The sequence below is a fragment of the Lissotriton helveticus genome, chromosome 3_1 (genome assembly GCF_964261635.1).
Source record: "Lissotriton helveticus chromosome 3_1, aLisHel1.1, whole genome shotgun sequence".
Lineage (NCBI taxonomy): Eukaryota > Metazoa > Chordata > Amphibia > Caudata > Salamandridae > Lissotriton > Lissotriton helveticus.
Window position 1 is genome coordinate 575,843,751 of NC_136061.1, and position 18,952 is coordinate 575,862,702.

An 18,952-nucleotide genomic window follows, 5' to 3' on the forward strand; every position below is an offset into this window, starting at 1 on the left:
CAAACACCTTCTTGAAATTGGTATAAATTGGAGTGAGAATAGTAAATGATACCCTTTTAGTGTCCAACACCTTCCTGGAATTGGTATAGGATGTAGTGGGAATAATAAATTACTTAATTTTAGTGTTGAACACTTTGCCCAAATTGGTTTAGATTGAAGTGGGTAACAAAAATGTCACCCTTTCAGTGTCTAATACTGTACCTAAGTTGGTTTAGATAGAGTGAGATAAGTATTTTAGACTTCTTTAGTGGGTTTGATGGGAGTGTGAATAGTACTCTTTACCCCTTTAGTTTTCAAAGCCTTGTTCAAATTGGTATACTTTGGAGTGGGAATAGCACATTTGACCCTTTTAGTTCCCAACGCCTTCCCCAAAATGGTATAGGTTAGCGTACCGGCGGTGGCGATCTGCCCGCCAAAACACCCCGCCGGACTGCCTTTTACGCCCGCCACATTAGCATGGGGGGGAGGGTACCGAGGCAGATGGAAAGGCTGTCCGCCGCTTTTCCGCTGGTAGGCAATCGCCCCGATTGCCTACCGGGCGGAAAAGGCCTGCAAAATGATGGCAGTGCCTTGCAAGCACTGCCATCCATATTACGATGGCAGCGGTGTAATGCCTTTGCAGGGTGGGGACTCCGCCATGGAAAGGCATATGGTGTTTCCTTTGGGGGCCGATTGGGGGACCCTAGGGGGGTGGGGGGATGAGGTGCTGCACTTGGAAAGGCCAATGCACAACATGCATATATTGCTTTGTGGCGGGTGCTGCTTACAGCACCACCCACCACAATGTAATATAGGTGGGATGCCACTGCCACCATGGTGGTGGTATCCTAATTGCCAGTTCTGGACCACCGCACCACTGGCGGCCAGTCCCTGCACCGCTAGGATGGCGGACGGGCGGACTGTAGTCTGCCTGCCATCCTAATAGCCCCCCAAGTCTTTTAAAGTATTTCTTTAATGGTTTTGAGGGTAGGAGGAGGTGGGGGGGGGTAGTCTAGAAGTTAATTATAGAGTTGTCTGTGGGTTTTCTGTAAATTTAGATATATTAATAGAAGCGGTTTTCACTAGTTTGTAGTTTTGATTTTCGGACACTGTTTTAGTTATGTATTGTTATGTTATGTTATGTTAAATTATGTTTTATTAAAAAAAGTCCAATTGGTCGCACACTGCTTGTCTTACCAGCGTGTTGCCCCAAAGCATTGTGGTCCATGAAGTAAGCATCAGCAGGGGCGCCTCTGCCAGAGTCTTGAGCAAAAATCACTGTCGCGTTGGCCATCCCTGGACACGTGTTTCGAGGTCGCTACCTCTCGTCAGCAGGGAATAGGCCTATATGTAGGGGTGCTGCGTAGGCTGCCAAAAAACATTCTCAGGTCCGGTACCGCTCGTGGAACGCAGGTGCTTAACCCGGGCTCGTCAGCCCCACCAGCTCAAGAGAGCATGAACATAAAAGAAAGTCCAATTGGTCGCACACTGCTTGTCCTACCAGCGTGTTGCCTCGAAGCATTGTGGTCCATGAAGTAAGAATCAGCGGGTGCGCCTCTGCCAGAGTCTTGAGCAAAAATCACTGTCGCGTTGGCCATCCCTGGACACGTGTTTCGAGGTCGCTACCTCTCGTCAGCAGGGAATAGGCATATATGTAGGGGTGCTGAATAGGCTGCCAAAAAACATTCTCAGATCCGGTACCGCTCGTGGCACGCAGTTGCGTAACCTGGGCTCGTCAGCCCCACCAGCTCAAGAGAGCTTGAACATAAAAGAAAGTCCAATTGGTTGCACACTGCTTGTCATACCAGCGTGTTGCCCCGAAGCATTGTGGTCCATTAAGTAAGCATCAGCGGGTGCGCCTCTGCCAGAGTCTTGAGCAAAAATCACTGTCGCGTTGGCCATCCCTGGACACGTGTTTCGAGCTCGCTACCTCTCATCAGCAGGGAATAGGCATATATGTAGGGGTGCTGCGTAGGCTGCCAAAAAACATTCTCAGGTCCGGTACCGCTCTTGGCACGCAGGTGCGTAACCCAGGGCTCGTCAGCCCCACCAGGTCAAGAGAGCTTGAACATTATAAGAAAGTCCAATTGGTCGCACACTGCTTGTCCTACCTGCGTGTTGCCCCGAAGCATTGTGGTCCATGAAGCAAGCATCAGCGGGTGCGCCTCTGCCAGAGTCTTGAGCAAAAATCACTGTCGCGTTGGCCATCCCTGGACACGTGTTTCGAGGTCGCTACCTCTCGTCAGCAGGGAATAGGCATATATGTAGGGGTGCTGCGTAGGCTGCTAAAAAAGATTCTCAGGTCCGGTACCGCTCGTGGCATGCAGGTGCGTAACCCGGGCTCGTCAGCCAAACCAGCTCAAGAGAGCTTGAACATAAAAGAAAGTCCAATTGGTCGCACACTGCTTGTCCTACCAGCGTGTTGCCCCGAAGCATTGTGGTCCATGAAGTAAGCATCAGCGGGTGCGCCTCTGTCAGAGTCTTGAGCAAAAATCACTGTCGTGTTGGCCATCCCTGGACACGTGTTTCGAGGTCGCTACCTCTCGTCAGCAGGGAATAGGCATATATGTAGGGGTGCTGCGTAGGCTGCCAAAAAACATTCTCAGGTCGGGTACCGCTCGTGGCACGCAGGTGCGTAACCCGGGCTCGTCAGCCCCAACAGCTCAAGAGAGCTTGAACATAAAAGAAAGTCCAATTGCTCACACTGCTTGTCCTACCAGCGTGTTGCCCTGAAGAATTGTGGTCTATGAAGTAAGCATCAGCGGGTTCGCCTCTGCCAGAGTCTTGAGCAAAAATCACTGTTGCGTTGGCCATCCCTGGACACGTGTTTCGAGGTCGCTACCTCTCGTCAGCAGGGAATAGGCATATATCTAGGGGTGCTGCGTAGGCTGCCAAAAAACATTCTCAGGTCCGGTACCGCTCGTGGCACGCAGGTGCATAACCCGGGCTCGTCAGCCCCACCAGCTCAAGAGAGCTTGAACATATAAGAAAGTCCAATTGGTCGCACACTGCTTGTCCTACCAGCGTGTTGCCCCGAAGCATTGTGGTCCATGAAGTAAGCATCAGCGGGTGCGCCTCTGCCAGAGTCTTGAGCAAAAATCACTGTCGCGGAACACAAACTACACTTACCACAGTCCTTATTGGCGATCCCGCTGGTGAGTAGTGTGCGACCCCAACCCCAATTGTAATGTTAAAGCTCCCTCGAGCAGTTGGCTGACGAGCCTGGGACCCCGCACCTATGCGCCTGAGTGGTACTAAACCTGGCAATATTTGGTAGCCACCGGCATCCCCAGAACACGGCCTAATCCCTGCTGATGAGGGGTAAATACCCCAAAACACGTGTCCAGGGATGGCGGAGATAGCGAAGATAGCAGAGAATCGAGAGAAGATGCATCGCGGAACACAAATTACACTTACCACAGTCCTTAGGGGCGATCCCGCAGGTGTGTGAGTAGTGTGCGACCCCACCCCCAATTGTAATGTTAAAGCTCCCTCGAGCAGTTGGCTGACGAGCCTGGGACCCTGCACCTGCGCGCCTGGGTGGTACTAAACCTGGCAATATTTGGCAGCCACCGGCATCCCCAGAACACGGCCTAATCCCTGCTGATGAGGGGTAAATACCCCGAAACACGTGTCCAGGGATGGCGAAGATTGCGAAGATAGCAGAGAATCGAAAGAAGATGCATCGCGGAACACGAACTACACTTACCACAGTCCTTAGGGGTGATCCCACTGGTGTGTGAGTAGTGTGCGACCCCACCCCCAATTGTAATGTTTAAGCTCCCTCGAGCAGTTGGCTGACGAGCCTGGGACCCCGCACCTGCGCGCCTGAGTGATACTAAACCTGGCAATATTTGGCAGCCACCGGCATCCCCAGAACACGGCCTAATCCCTGCTGATGAGGGGTAAATACCCCGAAACACGTGTCCAGGGATGGCGAAGATAGCGAAGATAGCAGAGAATCGAAAGGAGATGCATCGCGGAACACAAACTACACTTATCACAGTCCTTAGGGGCGATACCGCTGGTGTGTGAGTAGTGTGCGACCCCCACCCCCAATTGTAATGTAATGCTAAAGCTCCCTCGAGCAGTTGGCTGACGAGCCTGGGACCCCGCACCTGCGCGCCTGAGTGGTATTAAACCTGGCAATATTTGGCAGCCACCGGCATCCCCAGAACACGGCCTAATCCCTGCTGATGAGGGGTAAATACCCCGAAACACGTGTCCAGGGATTGCGAAGATAGCGAAGATAGCAGATAATCGAAAGAAAATGAATCGCGGAATACGAACCACACTTACCACAGTCCTTAGGGGCGATCCCGCTGGTGTGTGAGTAGTGTGCGACCCCACCCCCAATTGTAAAATGATGTTATATTACTTAGATTTTAATGAGCAAGTGTGATCTATATGTGTGTTTGGGAATATAATGTTTTTTGCAGGTGGTTTTCTTCTTTACTTTATAGGTTTTTGTCTACGAACATGACGTATGAGCATTGGAACTTTCAATTTTTTTTCTTTAAGAAATCAATTTTGCTTTATAATAAATCAATGTTTTTTATCAATCCAAATCCGGCCGCCCGAGCATGCGCATGTCATGCGAGAAATGCGCAAGCGCTGGCGGCCGCGCGTTTGCTTTTCGATGGGAGAAGTCGGTGCAAAATAGAAGAGGGAGCCCCGGGACGCCGCGGACCAGATAAGTGCTTTTATGTACTTTTATTGTACTCGTTACTTAAAATTATGTATGTACAAGAGGGCGGGAGGGAGGCGGGACGCACATAGTGGGGCTACGCGAAGCGCGTGAGCGGGCGTAGCATCATGCCCACTTCACGTAGCTTCGCGTAGCCCCACTACGCATACTACGCCCAGGGTTACCTGGAACAAGCCCGAAAGCAGGATCTGCCAAGATAGACGAGCTGGATCCTAGCGGACAACCGAAGGAGCCGACGTTGCACGATATCCTCAAGGCCATCACGACCGTGCGGACGTCCTTGCAGTCGCGTATAGACGCTGTGTGTTTGGAAGTGTCCCTTATCGGGGGAGATATGACAGCGATGAACTCGCGATTGAAGGACGTGGAGATCAAAGTGAACTCTTTGGTCGAGGATACCTCTACACTACAGTGCAGGACGGATGAAATGCAGACGCACACCGCGAAATTGGAGATGCAGTTGGAAGATTATGAGGGGCACTCCAGACGCAACAATGTCTGAATTTTGGGGGTGCCGGAACGGGCTGAGGGGCCATTTGCGGACCTGTTTGTGGAAGAGCTAATCACTACTTACCTCAAACTGAATTTCTTTTCGGTTGAACGGGCGCATCGAGTGCCGGGCCGAAACCCGGAGCCCCCCATGTCCTCTCCTTGCTAGAATCTTCAATTTCCGGGACAGAGATGTTATCTTACAGAGCACCCGATCTGTCCCACCGGTGGAATACCAAAACAGTACTATCACCTTCTTCCCGGACTTCACCCTCAGGGTGCAGCGACAGTGGCGAAGCTTCTTGGACATGAACAAGGCGCTACGTGACAGGGACCTGAAGTATGCTGTGCTATTCTCTGCTAAACTGAGGGTGGAATCGGAAGAGAGGGCTTGGTTTTTCACTACCCCTGAGGAGGCCTGGGACTGGCTTGACAGATGGCGTAAAGCTGGCCGGAACAACGACCACGCCTGGGGTGCAAGTGTGGACAGGTGGAGGCACATCATCCCGGGGACAGAATGAGGCAACGGGTGGCATTGGATAACTGGTCTGTAAAGCTTACCTTTAATGGATGGAGGGATTCTTTGATGCCTGCGGGCTGAGTCGGAGTGATGGCTTCCCTACAGGTAACAGTCTTACTGATCTTAGTGCACCAGGCTTTCACTCGGGACTTTGTTGACATAGACTCTCCAAGGCTCTCCATGATTCCCTGACATTTCTGTATAGGTGACACAGTGCTTTTTTTTAGCTTTGGCTGTTGCTCTTAGTGTATCTCTATTATTTGAATGTGATTACCATTGGGCAATTTTCAGGGACGGGTGCTCGATTAGGCTACACGTACCTGTAAGTTTTTGGAAGGTGGGCAATAGGTACTCTGCTAGTTTGGGGGGCAGGAGGTTTTGACACTGCCGCGCAGGGAGGCAGGGAGGGGGCTATTGAGTAATGTTTTTTGGCTTTTTGGGGAGGGTGGGGGGTATTGTATTTGTGTTTGTGTTAGGGTTTTTTTGTTTTTCAGGCATCATATACTTGATCGATTTAAAGTAGAGGCAGCTACAGGTTCAACATTTTTGATGTCCTCATTGATGCAAAGGGTAGGGCTTATGCCGATGCTTCACCCGGGGGGGGCCTTGTGGAATGTTCCTCTCTGGTTCACCACATACCTCCACACCCTCTCGTGGGATGGGCATGGTGACTAGACAGAAGCTCAAATTGCTTTCCTGGAACGTAAATGGTCTGGGGGACAAAATTAAAAGGGGTGTGGTTCTGCAATTCCTTAAGCGCCAATCCCCTGATATAGTTCTCTTGCAGGAGACCCACCTGTTGGGGAATGGATGTAAAGCCCTCTCAAGATGGGGCTTCCAGCTGGCGGCCCACTCCGTGTTTGGTTCTGGTTCCTGGGGTGTGGGCATCCTAATCAGAAACTCGTTTCCCCTGACTGTCAATGTGGTCCGCACTGACCCACTGGGTATATTTGCTGCTATTTCCGGGATCTGGGAGGAGTCCACACTTAATGTGCTCTCAGTGCATATCCCACCAGGCTTACATACGCAGGCCTTTATTGATCTCGGCGATCTCCTCCTCGGCTTGCCAGATGGGAGGTTACTGATAGGGGGCGATTTTAACTCCATTGTCTCTGACTCCCTGGACCGTTGGCCCCAGAATCATCTGCCGCTCTCCCGCAGGCAAATCAATAGTTTCCGGGGTGCATTGGGCCTCATGGATGTTTGGAGATGCCTGCACCCCGGTGAGCTCCAATACACCTATTTTTCCGGGCCTTATCATAGTATGTCACATATAGACTATGTGCTTACACTCATGCATCTCATTCACACTGTTAAGGACATACAGCATGTGGCTAGGGGGATCTCTGACCACTCACCTGTTCAGTGTTGTTTGGAAGTGGACGAACGCACAATCGGCCGGGTGGCGACGATTAATTTTTGGTATCTCACGACCCCCTCCATCAGAGATAAGGTCTTGAGCGAGTCGGATCAGTACTTTCAGGCAAACTTGGGATTGGTTCGCTCGTCCATCGTACTCTGGGAAGCTTATAAGATGGTCATTCGGGGCATTGTGTTGGGCCAAGTTGCTGGTGCCCTTGGAGGGCAAAATACTAGATCTAGATATACAGGACTCGGAGGAAGTGCGTCAGAAGCTCTGCATTAAAAGCAAGGAGTTCTCTGACATAGCCATAGATGCGGCCAAGGCACACTACAGGGCTACCCTCAGCAGGATCTATAATGTGGGTGATAAAGCAGGCACGTTATTAGCTTTGTTGTGTTGTATGTCGATTTAGATTCCTTATGACTTTTCCTGGTTCCTGCCCTTAAAAAGGTACAATTCACATTATATAGGCGTAGAAATCCAGTCCTTATTTAGGCATAGCCAATGCTACGTCACAACGATTTCTTGGAAAACCAGACTCTTAAGCTGAAGGGACGTCCCATTGCCTGGATAAACAGTCAAAATATCGACTACAAAATATCGAATGGATATAATATCGAGTTTAAAATATAGAATGGACAAAATATCAAATGGACAGAATATAGACTTCAAAAATATTGTTTTTAAGGTAAGTAATGTAATATCGAATGTTAAAAATATAGACAGTTAAAATATCGAAGTATATAATATAGGTTATTAAAATTATCCAATTTTTAATAATATCGAATTTTTTATAGTGTTTTTTATGTTATTATATGTGTTAAAAGTGTGTACTTATGTTATAATTTATTTCAATTAATTATTTTTTAAATTTTTTTTTGCGTAATTTAATTCTGTAGCGGGTTGTGGGTTTATAGGGGAATAGGGTGGGAAGTAATTTAAATATAATTAATTAAATATGTAAATTTATTTAATGGTATTCATTTTTAATTAATTGTTAATTCATTTATATTTGGTAATTAATTAAATTTTAATTGCCAATTAATTGTTATTAATTGATTAATTGTTAATTATGTTAACTTTACTAATTTAATTTCTGTAGCGGGTTGTGGGTGTATAGGGGAATAGGGTGGGAAGTAATTTAATTATAATTAATTAAATATGTTAATTTATTTATTGGTATTAATTTTTAATTAATTGTTAATTAATTTATATTTGGTAATTAAATTTTAATTGGCAATTAATTTTAATTAATTGATTAATTGCTAATTATGTTAATTTTACTAATTTATTTTCTGTAGCGGGTTGTGGGTGTATAGGGGAATAGGGTGGGAAGTAATTTAATTATAATTAATTAAATATGTTAATTTATTTATTGGTATTAATTTTTAATTAATTGTTAATTAATTTATATTTGGTAATTAATTAAATTTGAATTGCCAATTAATTTTATTTAATTGATTAATTGCAAATGATGGTAATTTTACTAATTTATTTTCTGTAGTGGGTTGTGGGTTTATAGGGGAATAGGGTGGGAAGTAAGTTATTTATAATTAATTAAATAAATCAATTTATTTAATTGTATTTAATTTGAATTATTTGTTAATTAATTTTTAAATGTTACATTTTTAATTGTTAATTTGTAATTAATTTGTATTAATAGGTAGATAATTGTATTAATTAATTTTAATTTGTAATTGTAATTGATTTATTATTATATTATATTAAATTGGTAATTACTTTTAATTAACTTTTTATAGATATTAATTTATGTTTATTGAAATAATATATGAAGTATTTAATTTCCCTACTGTTGCACTCTCTGGAGTGTAAATAGTAATTTTTACCACTATGCTATCCAACGCTTTCCCTACTGTTGCACTCACTGGAGTGGGAATAGTAATTTTTACCCCTACGCTATCCAACGTTTTCCCCACTGTTGTACCCACTGGAGTGGGAATAGTAATTTTTACTTCTACGCTATCCAACGCTTTCCCTACTGCTGCACTCACTGGAGTGGGAATAGTAATTTTTACCCCTACGCTATCCAACGCTTTCCTTACTGTTGCACCCACTGGAGTGGGAATAGTAATTTTTACCTCTACGCTATCCAACGATTTCCCTACTGTTGCACTCACTGGAGTGGGAATAGTAATTTTTACCCCGTCGCTATCCAACGCTTTCCCTACTGTTGCACTCTTTGGAGTGGGAATAGTAATTTTAACCCCTACGCTATCCAACGCTTCCCTACTGTTGCACTATTTGGAGTGGGAATAGTAATTGTTACCCCTACGCTATCCAACGCTTTCCCTACTGTTGCACTCTTTGGAGTGGTAATAGTATTTTTTACCCCTACGCTATCCAACGCTTTCCCTACTGTTGCACCTGCTGGAGTGGGAATAGTAATTTTTACCCCTACGCTATCCAACGCTTTCCCTACTGTTGCACTCACTGGAGTGGGAATAGTAATTTTTACCCCTACGCTATCCAACGCTTTCCACACTGTTGCACCCACTGGAGTGGGAATAGTAAATTTTACCTCTACACTATCCAACGCTTTCCCTACTGTTGCACTCACTGGAGTGGGAATAGTAATTTTTACCCCTACGCTATCCAACGCTTTCCCTACTGTTGCACTCTCTGGAGTGGGAATAGTATTTTTTACACTTCTGCTATTGTACGGTAATAATATTGGATATTATTTAATTATATTATGTTACTATATATATATGTTTTAACAAATATGATTCTAAAATTTTTTTTTTATAACTTTCAATAATTATTTAATTATTATAAGTTAATTTAAGTATTTTTAGGTATATTTTAGTAATTAAATTTTATTATGAATTTAATTTAACACTTTTTAATAAAGTCGATATTTTTATAAACTATATTTTTGTAAACGATATTTTTAACTCAATATTTTTGTACTTACCTGTTTGTAGATACAAACTCGATATTCTGTCTGTCGATATTTTGTCATCGATATTTTTGCTTCTCGATATTCTGTCCCTTGATATTATGTCAGTGATTCCCTGGATATTGATTTCTCCAAGAACTCATTTATTATGCTTGAACAACTATTCCTTAGGGCATGGGTACTCACAAACTTTCTCTCGGGGGCCAAATTTACAGTGTGGTTTGTGGCCGAGGGCCGCACCGGTGGGGGCGGGGTCACTGGGGGAGGGGGCGGGGCTAGAAAGAAAAAAACTGTGACCATGAAGTTGGACACAGGCACCTGCAGCTGACGCGTTCATCCACTGAGCCAACAGACCAGCATACACACACATCTCTCTTTCTCTCTCTCTCTCTCTCTCTCTCTCTCTCTCTCTCTCTCTCTCTCTCTCTCTCTCTCTCTCTCTCTCTCTCTCCTATCTCTCCCTATCTCTCCCTCCCTCCTATCTCTCTCTCTCTCTCCCTCTGTCTCTCTGTCTTACCTCTCTTTTTCTCTCTGTCTCCCTCCCTCTCTTTCCTTCCCTCTGTCCGTCTCCCTCCATCTGTCTCCCTCTGTGTCCCACTGTCCGTCTCCCTCTGTCTCCCTCCCTCCGTCTGCCCTCTGTCCGTCTCCCTCCCTCCCTCCGTCTCCCTCCCTCCCTCCCTCTGTCTCCCTTCCTCCCTCTGTCTGTCTCCCTCCCTCCCTCTGTCTGTCTCCCTCCCTCTGTCTGCCTCCCTCTGTCTTGCTGTCACACTCCCTCTGTCTGTCTCCCTCCCTCTGTCTGTCTCCCTCCCTCTGTCTGTCTGTCTCTGTCTGTCTGTCTGTCTCCCTCTGTCTGTCTCCCTCTGTCTCCCCCCCTCTGTCCCTCTGTCTCCCTCCCTCTGTCTATTTCCCTCTGTCTGTCTCCCTCTATCCCTCTGCCTCCCTCTGTCTCCCTCCCTCTGTCTCCCTCCCTCCCTCTGTCTCCCTCCCTCCCTCTGTCTGTCTCCCTCCCTCTGTCTGTCTCTCTCTCTCCCTCTGTATCCCTCACTGTCTCCATCCCTCCCTCTGTCTCCCTCCCTCTGTCTGTCTCCCTCCCTTTGTCTGTCTCTCTCTCTCCCTCTCTCCCTCTGTCTCCCTCTCCCTCTGTCTGTCTCCCTCCCTCTGTCTGTCTCACTCTGTCTGTCTCTCTCAGTCTGTCTCCCTCTCTCCCTCTGTCTCTCTCTGTCTGTCTCTCTCTCTCTGTCTCTGTCTGTCTCTATCGCTGTCTGTCTCTATCGCTGTCTGTCTCTATCGCTGTCTGTCTCTATCGCTGTCTGTCTCCGTCTGTCCCTGTCTCTGACCCTATCTAGCTCCGTCTGTCCCTGTCTCTGTCTCTGCCTCTATCTGTCTCTATATGTCTTTATCTGTCTCTATCTCTATCTGTCTCACAACACCCGGCTCTCACTCCCTCCTTTGCCCTCCACCTCCCTCACCCGGGCTCTCACTCCTCCCTGCTCTGCCCTCCACCTCTCTCACCCGGGCTCTCACTCCTCCCTGCTCTGCCCTCCACCTCCCTCACCCGGGCTCTCACACCCTGCTGCCCTCCCACCTCACAGGGCTCTCACTCCCTGCTGCCCTCCACCTCCCTCACCCAGGCTCTCACTCCCTGCTCTGCCCTCCACCTCCCTCACCCGGGCTCTCACTCCCTGCTGCCCTCCACCTCCCTCACCCAGGCTCTCACTCCCTCCTTTGCCCTCCACCTCCCTCACCCGGGCTCTCACTCCTCCCTGCTCTGCCCTCCACCTCTCTCACCCGGGCTCTCACTCCTCCCTGCTCTGCCCTCCACCTCCCTCACCCGGGCTCTCACTCCCTGCTGCCCTCCCACCTCACAGGGCTCTCACTCCCTGCTGCCCTCCACCTCCCTCACCCAGGCTCTCACTCCCTGCTGCCCTCCACCTCCCTCACCCAGGCTCTCACTCCCTGCTCTGCCCTCCACCTCCCTCACCCGGGCTCTCACTCCCTGCTGCCCTCCACCTCCCTCACCCGGACTCTCACTCCCTGCTGCCCTCCACCTCCCTCACCCAGGCTCTCACTCCCTGCTGCCCTCCACCTCCCTCACCCAGGCTCTCACTCCCTGCTGCCCTCCACCTCCCTCACCCAGGCTCTCACTCCCTGCTGCCCTCCACCTCCCTCACCCGGGCTCTCACTCCCTGCTCTACCCTCCACCTCCCTCACCCGGGCTCTCACTCCCTGCTGCCCTCCACCTCCCTCACCCAGGCTCTCACTCCCTGCTGCCCTCCACCTCCCTCACCCAGGCTCTCACTCCCTGCTGCCCTCCACCTCCCTCACCCGGGCTCTCACTCCCTGCTCTACCCTCCACCTCCCTCACCCGGGCTCTCACTCCCTGCTGCCCTCCACCTCCCTCACCCAGGCTCTCACTCCCTGCTGCCCTCCACCTCCCTCACCCAGGCTCTCACTCCCTGCTGCCCTCCACCTCCCTCACCCAGGCTCTCACTCCCTGCTCTGCCCTCCACCGCCCTCACCCAGGCTCTCACTCCCTGCTGCCCTCCACCTCCCTCACCCAGGCTCTCACTCCCTGCTGCCCTCCACCTCCCTCACCCAGGCTCTCACTCCCTGCTGCCCTCCACCTCCCTCACCCAGGCTCTCACTCCCTGCTCTGCCCTCCACCGCCCTCACCCGGGCTCTCACTCACTGCGCTGCCCTCCCACCTCACCCAGCTCTCAGTTCCTGCTGTCCTCTCACCTCCCCCCTCCCACCCCCCACCCCCTCTCCCCTGTGCGTCAGCCTGGCTGACACAGCCTCCCGGGCACCCCAGTACTTAACACGTCTTTAAAAAACCATTTGTTTGTTAATGAGGCTTTGTTCACCTCTTAGCGCCCCTGCAGCTCCACTCTTGACTGTGGCTGGAATCGCCCAGGCCCCCACAGAGCAGTGTCTCTGACTCGCACTGCTGCTCAGCGAGGTGTTTGCTGAAGTAAAAAAAAAAACACACACAGCACACACAGGTGCGATGTGTCTCAAGCTCCGCGGGCCGCCAGGGAAGGCTTGCCGGGCCGCTACTGGCCCGCGGGCCGTACTTTGAGTACCCCTGCCTTAGGGGTTCATTCATGACGTTCATATGCCCGACTTTACATCACAGCTGGCATTCCAAAACACCTTCAAGGTAAAAATATACCTTTACTTGCTATGGCAAAGCATGATGTGGTTCGGTGCAGTTCGACTACCTACTTGCACGACGCAGCTCGCTGCAGCAAGTCCCGAAGGAATCCAACTCTCCGGCTGACGCACTGACCAAGAAGCTGTCATCCTCCTGCCGAGAGTCCAGCTCCAGTGTTTCTGACTCCCCTTGCGGGGTGTTGGGAAATCGAGTCCCGAGACAGAGATACCAACCTCTCTCATTCTAAGGTATGGAGCTGATTAGAACCTAGAGAAACCTTTGGCAATTCTTGGCAAAACTAAACTTAGCTAAAAGACAGCACCTACTTCTTCCCTGGTACTAGACCTAGGTTAGGTACATTGGGGTAGGCGTTTTTTAGAAGCACCAGTTGAGGATTTTAGCCTGTGTTATTTATGTATGCATTTTATATATGTTATAGCAGCAGATAATGCTATTACAGTATTAGTTTAAATTACTGTTTACGGTGTACACATTATACTTTGCATTCTGATTGTAGCAGTTCATATCTCTTGCATGAAAAATAAGACTGTTCAATAAACACCTTTTTATTGAAAACGCCCGTCTCACTGTTTCTCTGCAACTCTGTAGAAACAAAGCATGCAGAATTGACTGATTAAAGTAGTTATCTATTGTTTCCACGACTCTGAAGATCTTGTTCCAGTCCTAGGGAAGCAAAGTTGTCATGTTTATGCGGTTGTCGAAAACTAATCCCTTCTTGTTAATTCGAGAAAGTTTCTAGTGACCTCTGAGTTAGTCGGCACACTAAATTAAGTTTAATATACTCAATAGAGACATACTGACCTCCGTCCTATGTCAAATCTATAGTGTATATTATTCCAATGCACAGAGCCTATTGGGAATATAGGAACTATACTACATGGCGCCCAACGTTTGGTAAAGCACTAATTTAATGCTAGATACTAGAGTAACTCAGTCGTGCTTTTCTCAGAGACCCCTTTTTCTCCGTAAAATTCCAATAGGCATCTGGAGTCCATTAAGGATAATGTCTGCCATAGCTAAGTAGGACGAAAATCCTTTGGGTTCATTCAACATTGAAGGATACAGTGTTCCAAAAATATTGTGCACCTTATCTTTGTTTTCTTGAAAACTTGCTCTGCAAAAATGTCATTAAACAATGTTGAATAAGTGCAACAACACCCAAACCGGTGGAGCTGCGGCCGATCCAGTCATTCCAGTTTTTAACTATACAGCTTTCCAAGAAACCGACGAGGATGCTATAGAGGTAACCTCTAAATTTAAGGAAAGCCATATTTATAAAACTAATAAAACATGGCCTAACATCGAGAGGTGGTAGGGCGGTTTTTGTGATAGAGGCACATGAATATCACCAGACAGAGGTATTCTATTCATGGATAGTCTTCCCTGAAGCAAATCTAATAACACATGTGTTTCACTTTTACAAAGATGATGATCCACCAGAGGAATACATTCCTTTCGAGGATATTGAAATTCCACTTACATACCAGGAGCATGAGATCTGGTTTAAAGGCGCCCTAAAACATTTAAATCAAATTACCAGGCTCGGTCCACTAGGTAGACTATTAGCAACATAGTCGGCCCTAGCCGGCTACACACCTAACCCTGACATTGAAGCAATGTCGGACGATGAATTACTTAGCAATATACAAAGATTAGTAGAAGTATACAGTTAAACCACAACTGTTTGAAAGGCCTGAAAAGGTCTTTACTAAAAACACTCCTACTCTTTCTAAAAAGAAGTGGGAAAACACTAAACAAACTTCTAAAGAGAAGTGTTCTCAATCCAGAGGTAGGTCTCCTCAAAAGGATCTCTGAAACCTCTGAAAGAAGGTATAACCTCAGGAATAGGGATAATTTGCGAAAACCTGATAGATATCAAGATACTGATACACGTTCCTCTCGTACCTTTTAGACTTCGTCACAGAAGTCGGAAAGAAGAGACGGTCTGAAAACAAGGAAGAACGTGTGAGGTCCAAAGATGATCAACACGTTCAGAAAAACAGGAAACCTCAATTTACCAAAAAGGTCTAAAAATCAGACATGCAGAGGATCTTGAGGACACAACTCAAGAACGGAGCATGGGCTCAGACAATGTTGGACAGCGTAACGGAAGTCACAATAGCTCACCAGAACCTGAAAGAACTTCTGGAGACAGTGGACTTGAATGAAGACATTGAAGTTGAAACTGCAGATACTAGGGTTAGTTCTCCGCATAGGTTATATGAAATAATGCTCCGGATGGAGGGAGACATACCGAGAAAAGTGAAAGCACTCTTTAGGGAGCGACTTTCGAGGGGTTATGACATACTTCTTCTAGCTGAATTTGTCAGGGAGTGCCCACATGGCGAAGCCATTATTATGCCAGCCTTCTCTAATCATATTCCTATACATTTAAATTATGCTTATGCCAGGCAATGGGCAGTAGCCCAAGCTCCTAAATTATACAATAATCATGTAGGATGGGATGAGGACTCTCCTTACTATAAAATCCAACTAAAAAATCAACCAACTGTGCAAAGGCAGTACCCACTTAAGCAAGAAGCTAAAAAACAGGTCAGAGAGGTCTTATGTCAACTTGAATACCAAGGGGTGATTAGAACATGCGCCTCATCAATGAACAATCCTCTGTTTCCTGTCTCTAAACAAGACAATACATATTGTCTAGTTTTGGATTACAGACATCTAAATTCTTGTTGCAAAACATTTGCAGTGCAAAATGCACACAGTACAGCATTGATGAATAATATTGTGCTTAAAAAATATAAAACCACATTAGATATTTCTAATGGTTTCTTTTGTCAAAACATTGTACCAGAAAGTAGGTATTTGACCGCTTTCTCAATTATGGGGACACAGCTTCACTTTTGTCGTCTCCCTCAAGGATTCAAGAATAGTCTGGGGTTATTCTCAGCAAGGGTAACAGAGTTACTACATATTTATGATGATGAGGCATTGTCATATGTCGATGACATCTACCTGACAGACGATGACTTGGACAGGCACTTGAACAGGGTGAACACCATTATACTGGGCCTCACCTCTGAAGGGTATAAATTCACTTTTAAAAAATCAAGAATTGCCCATCTCAACATCCTATTTCTAGGATATGAGTTATCAAGTGACGACAAAAGCCTGGCAGCAAACTTTTTAGAAAAGTGTGCGCTGCTCCAACCTCCAAAAACGCTGAAAAACTTACAGTCGATTCTAGGTTTCCTGAACTTTGAAAAAACGTACATTCTAAATTACGCAGAAAGGGTTAAACCTCTCTATGAATTAATCAAACCTGATTTTAAAACAGTAAATTGGACACAAAAACACACAGAGATTTTGTGTTCATTGCAAATAGACATGTTAGCAACTAAACATTTACAAACACACGTAAACGGATGCAATTTAGTGATCCGAATCATTCCAGGACAATGCGGATTCACGTACTTAACTTTTAACGAAGATGAAAAAGTACCAATTGCTTACAAATCACATTTGTACACACAAGCAGAAATGCAATTCACATCAACATAAAAAAATGTTGACAGCTGTTCAGACTGATATAGCCAAAGAAAGATCCCTGGCACAGGGAAACGCATTATGGTTGTAACTCCTGTACCTGCCTTAGAGGCAGTGCCAAAAGCAAGCATTCCTAGTGCTAAAGCTTCACATCCGAGATCGATACAATGGGTACATTCTCTTACTGCAACAGATGTTGAATACGTTTTTGATCCTTATTTGAAAACACAAGCATTTCTACAATACGAACAAGAATGTCTTCGGCCTACTGAAATTCTGCCTCTTGACCAGTATGAATGTATATTTTACACTGAGGGATCAGCACAACTCGCTACGGAGGGTAAACAAGCATATAGTGCTGCGTGCGCGATTGTTAAAGGTCATTGGCATGATGGCAAATTTAGACCAATGGTCACTAAAACTCAATCCTTAGGAGATTGTACAGCTCAGCGAGCTGAACTACAAGCATTCAAGATGGCACTTGAAACTACTGATCGCGAATTCCCCACACTCATAGTGTGCAATTCATATTAGTGTGTTCAATCTTACAATGAATACCTGCAGAACTGGCTTCAAAACGGTTTCAAAGACGCAAAAGGTGGCACAATCAAGCATAAAATGCTTTAGGAACAAGTAGTTCACTTGCAAGAAGGACTACAAACCACTCACGTGATACACACACTGAGTCATCAATGTGATGGCGTTCATGCTGAATGGAATTCATTAGCTGATGAAGTTGCGAAGGCAGCTGTGCAAACGGCTTCCGTACCTGCAATCAATCGTTCAAAAATGAAAATAGACAGTGAAATAATGCTGGCTGTCAATGCTTCCAGCAAAGACAGCTGTAAAACATTACCTAAAGGGTTTCCACTCAAATACTCATATATAGCTGATGCAAACAATGTTCTGTTTGCTCGACTCCCTGGAGTGGGGATTGGGTAATTCCAAACATGGAACATAGATTAGGACTAATACTAGCAGCACATGAAGGGCTCGCCTCTGCACATGCAGGTGTTTCCGCCATGGTATCAATATTGAAATGAAGATATTGGTGGCCGGGGATGAGGAAACAAACCAGAAACTATGTTCTGGATTGTGAAATATGCCAAAAGATGAACGTTTCTTCAGTGAAACGTCCTGCGCAGACGCCTCTGTTGATTTCAGCTTGCGTTTACGGGGACCACTGCGGTCCCCTGCAGAGGGATGGTAACTATAAATATATCATCGTTGCATTGGATTCGTATTCAAGGTTCATTTGGATGCAGCCTCATCTCTCGTCTGACGCTCAAACTGTTATAAAAGATTTGCGAGTCTTTATCGGCATATACGCAATAGGCAGGACATATTCTGCGTTTAGCTCTAGAGTTTACAAAGAAGCCATGGCCAATTTGGGCATTGCATTGCGGTATTCTAGTCCATTCCATCCTGAGGGAAATTCGGTTGTGGAGAGAAAAAAAAGGGACATAAAGCAATTTATAACAGCTAGGGTATTAGGTTCGGGTGACGGGTGGGTCAAACATCTAATAAGTGTCCAACGTAGTCTTAACAACTTCCCAAGAAGTTCTCAAGGGGGTATCACTCCATATGAAGTCCTTTTTGGGACCAGAATGTTAGTCGGGGACCTTGGTTGTCAGACATCAGTGGTAGAACAAAAGCATTTTGATATCAAAGATCGTTTGGCTGTTTTACAGGACTTAAATGAACTAAGAACGAAACAAAGCAACGTGTTCCTGAAGCCAACCACCACTGAGGAAAAACCGACCGTCCCAGCAAGGCCTCTCTGGATCCCAAAGCTTGGTGATCTAGTCAGAGAAAAGATCGCGGACAATAAGGAATTTGGGCCGTCTTACAGACAACCACTACCTGTCCTAGCAATCCACGGATCAAGAACAGTATTACTGCCGCCCCTTGCTGGTAAAAAGAACAGGTTTGTGTCCATCGACCTAATTAAACCACACTATGTGGCCAATACTAAGCAGTAGGCCAAGTGGACTCCGACCAAGTAGCTGACGCACTCCTCTAGCTACTATCCAAGAGGTTCAAACTGAGAGACTCATCACCTTTGAGGAATCTGCAGTGCGAAAAGAAGGACTATGCAACAAAGCTATGGACTTTGTACCTCTTGAGACCCAAATAACAGTTCGTCAAAAAACCGCCTGTCTATAACGAAGTAGCTCCAGTCTACAATGAAGTAAGAAGTGATCAAGTTGTTCCAGCGATTTCAACGAATCCTGATGCAATCCCTACAATTGACAGAACTACCTCTGGCTATTTCATTAACTTTGTTTTCT